The sequence below is a fragment of the Pangasianodon hypophthalmus genome, chromosome 5 (assembly GCF_027358585.1).
Source record: "Pangasianodon hypophthalmus isolate fPanHyp1 chromosome 5, fPanHyp1.pri, whole genome shotgun sequence".
Classification (NCBI taxonomy): domain Eukaryota; kingdom Metazoa; phylum Chordata; class Actinopteri; order Siluriformes; family Pangasiidae; genus Pangasianodon; species Pangasianodon hypophthalmus.
The window spans coordinates 16,722,031-16,729,729 of NC_069714.1; the positions used below are offsets into that span (position 1 = coordinate 16,722,031).

The window sequence follows — 7,699 nt, forward strand, 5'->3', positions numbered from 1 at the left end:
GAGTTCCACACTGAGTTCCACTTCTGTTAGCTAAGAACAGAAAGCTGGTCCTGCAGTGGGCACAGGCTCACCAAACTGGACAGCTGAAGACTGGAAAAACATAGCCTGGTCTGATGAATATCAATTTCTGCTGAGGCACACACATGGTAGGGTCAGAATTTGGCACCAACAGCATGAATCCATGGACTCAACCTGCCGTGTGTCAACAGTCCAGGCTGGTGGAGGTGGTGTAATGGTGTGGGGAATGTTTTTTTGGCACACTTTGGGCCCGTTAATACTAATCAATCATCGCTTGATTCTGACAGCCTATTTGAGTATTGTTGCTGTCCATGCGCATCCCTTCATGGCCACAGTTTACCCATCTTCTAATAGCTACTTCCAGCATGATAATACACCGTGTTGTCTCAAATTGGTTTCATGAACATGACAATGAGTTCAGTGTTCTTCAGTGGCCTTCCCTGTCACCGGATCTGAATCCAGTAGAACACCTTTGGAATGTGGTAGAACAGGAGATTAGCATTATAAAAGTGCACCTGAAAATCTGCAGGAATTGCGTGATGTGATCATGTCAACATGCACCAGATGTTTCCAACATCCGGTGGAATCCAAGCCATGAAAAATTGAGGCTGTTTTGAGATCAAAGGCAGGCCCAACCCAGTATTAGTATAATGTTCCTAATAAAGTGCTCAGTGAGTGTATGTGGCAGCCATTACAGACTTTTCTTATTTAAAAAAAAATGGGATATATTACCCTTTTGCATGAAACTCAACTAGAAATAAAGTTGTAACATCTTAACATTAACTTTTTATGCCCAAAAGTGAAAAGAAAGACAGTTAAACTCAAAGATTTCATTCAGACTCTCTAAAAGACACTCCTTTTAATTCTACATGTGTAACCTAATATACTTATGGAAATACAACATTACTGCAAATTTTCTAACGAGTTAAACGAGTTATCACCATCATCCACATTAATCTCATTACCTGAGGTAAACGTCACACAGGGCATTCAAACACGTGCCTCATCGTTGTCTCTTCACTGTCCTCTAATCATGCTAACATCAGTGAGGAAAAAATCGCTGATTAATTCAGCCATATCTGTACAGAGCGTGTAAGCACTCTTCTGTTTTGATAAGGCTGTGACGTGTGCAGTGTGGAAGGAGGACACTACACATCAGCAAATCCCGACTAATTTGAATAGAAATATCAGCAAAATGGAGGTGGTGTCGGTGTGTGGTAACCATTATGCAAATGTAGGACTCACCTCATGAGCTAGCATTCTGTAGAGCTCTTCTCTGGTCACAGAGATCCTCTCTCTGTCTGTGCTGTCCACCACAACTATCACAAACTGTAGAATCATGAGAATAGAATATAATGAAATATTTCTGTCTAGTATAAAATCAGTATACAGTACAGTCGAGAGGAGCAAAACTCTAGCACACTGAATTTGCACATAACGACAAGAAACCTGAATGTCGTACCTCTGTGTTAGTGTAGTAGGTATTCCATGAAGAACGCAGAGATTCCTGGCCTCCTATATCCCACATGAGGAAATGGGTGTTGTTCACCACAATCTCCTCTACATTGCTGCCTATCGTGGGTGAGGTGTGAACTACTTCATTCATAGAACTGAAAGCCAGACACACACCAAAAAAAACAATAATTAATAATAATTAAAGTACTATTTATTTAGATAAACTGAATACTGTTGGAAGTCATATGAATAATAGTTTGGTTTAAATTTAAAAAAAAAAAAAAAAAAAAAAAAAAAGCCACACAGCACGGCCATATACCACAGCAAATATGCTCAGTATCTCCATTATACAGTATTGGCATAGAAACCTTCCTGTGAGCTTTGGTGTGGTGTGACAAGAATGGCAGTTTCCACTGTTGTTACACAAGGAACACTAAATTACATTCACAAAATTGTTTTGAAGATAACATCTCTGCTACTAGAATATGCTCAAAGGTTTCACATAAAACAGAAACCTTTAGCCACTCAGGCTTTCTTACGACTGGGAAGTGCTACGGCTGAATTAAACTCAGCAGTATTAGTTACAGCGACATATTCCCTTGTATGACCACAGTAATTAACAGGATCTAGGATTCCAGAGAAGGGGAAAAGAAAACAGGAACAATAAATTTAACAACAACATTTCACTTCTGTGGGAATTTTATCATATTTCCAATATTCATGAATTATTCCATTTTTATTCTTAATATCTTGAGATATTCAAAATAAATAAGAAACAAACAAAAAAAATAGTTATGCTTTATATTAACTGTTAGAATAATTTTCAACAATAATCTGAAAAAAAAAGTTTCTTGAATAAGTTTCAAGATAAATTCAGTACTTACAATTGATAAAGGATTGTTGTCTTTCCTGCATTGTCCAGTCCAACAATGATGACTTTATGCTCTGAAAGACAAAATAAAATATGGTAAGGATTTTTCACCCTACCAACAAAATCACTAAAATTATTAAAGCTCTTACATAACCAATTCACACCACCAAAAAACAAAACAAAACAACAGACTGAGACTGAATAATGCTCATGTCAGAGTTAATTAGTAAGTTACTGTACTACAACAACAATGATGTCAAGAAACTAAACTATCTTTTATTCATATTCTCACAAGTGAACTGCTTAACAAAATCAGTCTTCATTGATATGACATTAAGTACAAGTAAGTTATAAATCGTTTTGTTTCCAACAGTGGATGGATCATAAAGTCACTAACTAGGCCACCAAACATGTAAAGGCTGATTTATACTTGCTGTTAACTACGCGTCCTGCGGGCGTTTGGCATGGACATGAAAACTGCATGCGCTGAGTGTCTGGGCTACTGGTTTCACATGTAACACAAACAGCATTAGCTGCAAAATCAAAGCACCCAAAATGACTATAGTGAATATAACTAAATACACTAATGTTTTATTTAAATAATGAGTTTTGCTTGCAGGCTACCATGTCTGATTTATACAGTTAATTAGAAAATACCAAAAAATAATCTCAAATGCTTATGTGAGGAGATGCAAGCTTAAAGGCAGTCTGAGTTTAACACCCGATTAGTCATCTAGGCTGTGTTGTGAAAGTGGGGTTCTCAATTTGGGTTCTCATCTTACTTTTTTCAAAGTAGTTGGACTGAATAATGTTTATGAAATGTAATGCATATATCTGAAGACAGAATCCACAAATGTAGCCATTACAAACCCAGCAGACACTAGGAGTAAGACATCACACGCTTTCTCAAGCATACATTTATACTTTCATTTGTTACACAGCTGTGAATCTGGAACAAACCAAACCACATTTCTTGGTTAAACAGTGAAAATGTCAGCCTGTTCCTCTAACAAGCCTAAGCCATGTGCATACATCACTCCTGAACCAACTGACACGCAGAGCAACAAAGTAGAGTGCTAGTGACAAAGTCAAATTCCTACAACTGTGTCACAAAACTAGCCCTTGTAAATGTACTGGCTAATTACCTAATTAACTGAACTCATAATTAACCTAGAGCATAACCCTTAATTAGAAGCGTTTTGTATTTACCAGAATTTGAATAAGGAAAGGTGATGTAAAAAACATTGTGCATCACAATGGAAAATAGTAATACAGTGCTTCACCCATTAATGTCTTAACACGTACGTACACTGTGTCCCTTTGAATGTAAGCACTGTTCCTAACTGCAGATATGATATACTGAATAAAGATATTATTTACAGACTGAGAAATACAGCAGGAAACCCAGCTAGAAATACCTTAGTTATGAGTACAAAGCAGGTGTGTTAATGACGCATTCTGCCTGACAGAGTACAACAAGCATGATCGCAATGCCCTGCATCAATGCAAATGTACAACACTAACTTTTCAGGAATGTTTTTAGCTCAGTTTCAGTGAAAGTCATTTTAAAATGGTAAAGCTTCCAAAAAGTGCACGTAATAGCAATGGAGAGCAGGTGACTACTGTCAACATTCAATTCAAATTCATGTACTTTAACCTCCAACATAAGAAGTGTTTGTGTAAGCAGGCAGATAGTAGCTGTGGACATATGTTCATAGGGGATGCATCTCAATAAGGCAACATAATATGAAATACACTATATGGCAAGTATGTGGACACTGACTATCCTACTCATATGTGGTTCCGCACAATTGTCAGGAACGTCTTTGTATGCTGAAGCATTACAATTTCCCTAGGAGACCCACAGCTGTTCCAGCATGACACTGCCCCTGTTCACAAAGCGAGCTCCATGAAGACATGTTTTGCCAAGATTGATGTGGAAGAACTCGAGTGTCTTGCACAGAGCCCTGACCTCAACCCCACTGAACACCTTTGAGATTCTGGAATGACAACTGCATCCCAGGCCTCCTCCCCTGACATCAGTGCCTGACCCCACTAATACTCTTGTGGTTGAATGAGCAAATCCCCACAGCCATGCTCCGAAATCTAGTGGAAAGCCTTCCCAGAAGAGTGGAGGTTATTATAACAGCAAAAAGGGGACTAAATCTAGAATGGGATATTCAGAAAACACATATGGGTGTTTGGTCAGCTGTCCACAAACTTTTGGGCATATAATGTATAATACTATATTGTAGTTGCTATTGATCTCTTTATGTCCAAGAACAAAATCGGGTAAAGAAAGGTATCGGTAAAGCAGGGGGCTATAATCTGTCTATTAACAAGGTACCAGGATGGGCCAATTACTGAACAATCAAAACTAACTTTCCATTCAAAGTTTTTGTTTTAAAAAAATTTCCAAAAAGACATGCAAAAAAATGAGAGCTAGATGGAAACTCCATATTGGTCACTCTTTTTTTCATTTGACAAACTGATCAAAAGTTATAATCCTAAATCCTAATGCAATGTTAATGCTTATCTTTACTTTCATTATTTTTTTTTTTTTTTTAAGAAGAATAAGGAGAAGTAGAGGTTTGAAATAGACATTTAGGTTTGACAGAATTAAAGCCTCATATATTCATTAAGGGATTTTAAACAGATAATGGAGCTATATTATCTTGGGTCTAAAGGTTGGACCACTCTCCAAGGATGTGATTTATTTTTCACGGCAACTGAACATTGATCCCCCACATGGCATATCAGCTCCCTGTCTGTTGTCTTTGTCACTTCTGACTGGACATCCAATAAGGAGCCAATGACAAAACACTATGGCCTCAAAAATTCAAAGAAAATAAAGGTTTTCTTATAGAAAATGCATCATGGAATCAAAGACAGAAATGAGGACCTATCCTTCTATTCACCACGAAGATAACTAACTGAGTTTCGGGGTTTTCACTAAGTCTGTGGTCATGCGAGGCGTCTCACTGAGACTGTAAGACAGGTGTGGCTATGGGTAATTGCTTTGCAATGTAGGAAGGGTGCAGCAGCTTCCATTGTATACTTCCAAGTAATTTGCACAAGGAAAAAATTTACATTTACCATAATTGTCTGTTTAAAAAAAAAAAAAAACATAAAATCCTGTGTGAGTGCAAAAGACACCGGAGGAAATCCCACTTCCCTATTACGAATGCAAGGACAGAGAAACTGTCTAGACACACAGCATTGTTAAACTATCCCTAAGGCTATTTTAATCCATGTAGTAGTTGGAATAACACATACTTATCTTACAGCACTCCACTTACAAATACTCAACTCTATCCATTGGTGCTATTACATTAACGTACTCAGCTGGGCATGTGTGTATCTTGAAAATATCTTGATAACATTTTTTTTTGTACTCAAATGACAATTATCCTCTTAACAGAGTATGGTCTTCACTAAGCATGAACTACAGTTGTTCTGTGAATAGTTCTGTTTAGTAAAAACATACTCGAAGGGCTTGTATTCCAATTCTGAACACTTTAAACTAAAGCGACGATGGTTTAAATGTCACGAGTAACGCTTAAATGATATTTGGAGGCTGTGTTGTCTGAAATGGAACGGCTTGTCCAGTCACTCAACTTTATGGAAGAGTTTAAGAAAGGTCTGAGAGTTGTGTATCTCACTGTTATGCTGCAAACAAGAAAACACTGATGTATTTTCTAGACAAGTTGACTTTCAAGTGAAACCTGAGCAATCGTTCAGCCGGTTAAGCAATGCCAGGGTTTAAGCCAATACTAGGTCACATCATCTATAATGAACGAGAAGCCATGGATACTGCAGGCTATCACACACAGGTCCTTCTCAGTCAGCGCTGCCTCGGATCTTGTGTCTGTCATTTCGTGGACATTGAGGGGTTTCTTTAGTCTGTCACTGCACCACATATTTTACATGATATTAACCTGAATAAAATAAATCAAGATAGCAGTAATGAGACGCGGTGCATATTTATCTGTAGAATAACCGTCTCTCATTACTGCTATCTTGATTTATTGATCTTTATTTATCTTGAGCTTGTTTAGTTCTTTCTCTGTTTACTTCCAAAGCAGGCAGCTGTATGACATTCAATACATTATTTTAAATAAACAGCTTCATCATTAAGGTTTCAGCTCTTTCAAGGCAACAATTCAGCTTCAGACAGGCTTGACCAGAGCAAAACTATGTACTGATAACCTCAGTTCTGTAGAATTAGGCATTGTAAATATGAATACTGATGCTTATATGTGTTTGCTGGATCATTCATTATAAATATTAGATGTGTTATGTCGCACAGACAGATGTTGCAGTTATACAGGCCTACGCTAACCATAATAATGAACAGCTAACGTTAGCCAGGACTGTAGTTAAGGCAGACGGACAGCAATAGGTTACTCAATAATGAGGAAAACAAATAGTTTAATGCTTTAAAGCTTGGAGAGCTTTTCATATTTCGCACAAGCAGTTCCTCTACCGTGCTAACTTGCTAATGCTGAAACAGAAAGGAGCTCCGCCAGGCCCAGGGAATTCTAGCTGTGCGCTGTTAGCTTCAAACTGCTAGCGTATGACACATACAGCGTCGGAAAACACATTAGCAAGTGTCAAACAGGTAGCTAATGAAAACACAGCCACTTACACAGCAACCAAGCCGTTTTGCTACCGCTGACAGACATTGGTAAGCCACTAGAAAGCCTCAGTTTTTAAAAAAGGTTTCAAGTTATATCATAACCTTCTCACAACGTTATCTGAACTTCACAAAGCTATTGTCAGCTAGCTGGCTAGCTAACTTTGCTAAATATCCATTGTCTTCTTAAATGTAGAGAAATGACTCACCTTGGTGGTTAAAAAGCCTCCATAACTTTGTAAAAATGATTCCCATGTCTACTGGATGACTTTTCTTCGCACCGACAACACAAATAGTCTAAAATACAGCTGCTTCGTATAAGCCACTTGTGCAATCCAGTCGAAAGCAGAAGCAAGCTAGCTCCCGGTTACAATCAGCGATTTAGCTAAATGCAGGGGATATTTTCGCGGCGAAATTGAGGTGAGAAGTAAACACAGCGATTGATAACGCCGCTGCTTTTGAAATGCTGCATAATGTGCCTAGTGTCATAGCCAGATTCAGGAAGATAATCGTTAGAAAAGCGTAATTGAGGTCGCGCAGCTTGGTGTAGATGAGGTGCTGCAGCTGCTGCCTTCCGCCGCAACACAGCTGAATGAGCACAGCGACGTGGAGAAGAGCAGCTAATAGCGCCTGAGGAGCTCCGGAGCTGCCCTGCCCTGCCCTGCCCTTACCTTACCTTACCTGCCCTACTCTCACCTACCCTACACTTACCTATCCGT

General features: G+C 38.6%; 2 protein-coding genes across 2 annotated transcripts in view; one reads left to right on the plus strand and one right to left on the minus strand.

Annotated features, from left to right (window-relative positions):
• Positions 1–7,596, minus strand: part of neb (nebulin) — a 68,801-nt gene extending 61,205 nt beyond the window's left edge. Inside the window, exons 1-4 of the transcript XR_008301786.1 lie at positions 7,190–7,596; positions 2,358–2,418; positions 1,481–1,628; positions 1,264–1,347 (exon numbers count right to left, since the gene is read on the minus strand). The gene's annotated coding sequence lies outside the window, so the exon portion shown is untranslated. The remainder of the gene's footprint in view (positions 1–1,263; positions 1,348–1,480; positions 1,629–2,357; positions 2,419–7,189) is intronic.
• Positions 6,850–7,699, plus strand: part of tsn (translin) — a 7,415-nt gene continuing 6,565 nt past the window's right edge. The window contains exon 1 of the mRNA XM_034304671.2: positions 6,850–7,031. The gene's annotated coding sequence lies outside the window, so the exon portion shown is untranslated. The remainder of the gene's footprint in view (positions 7,032–7,699) is intronic.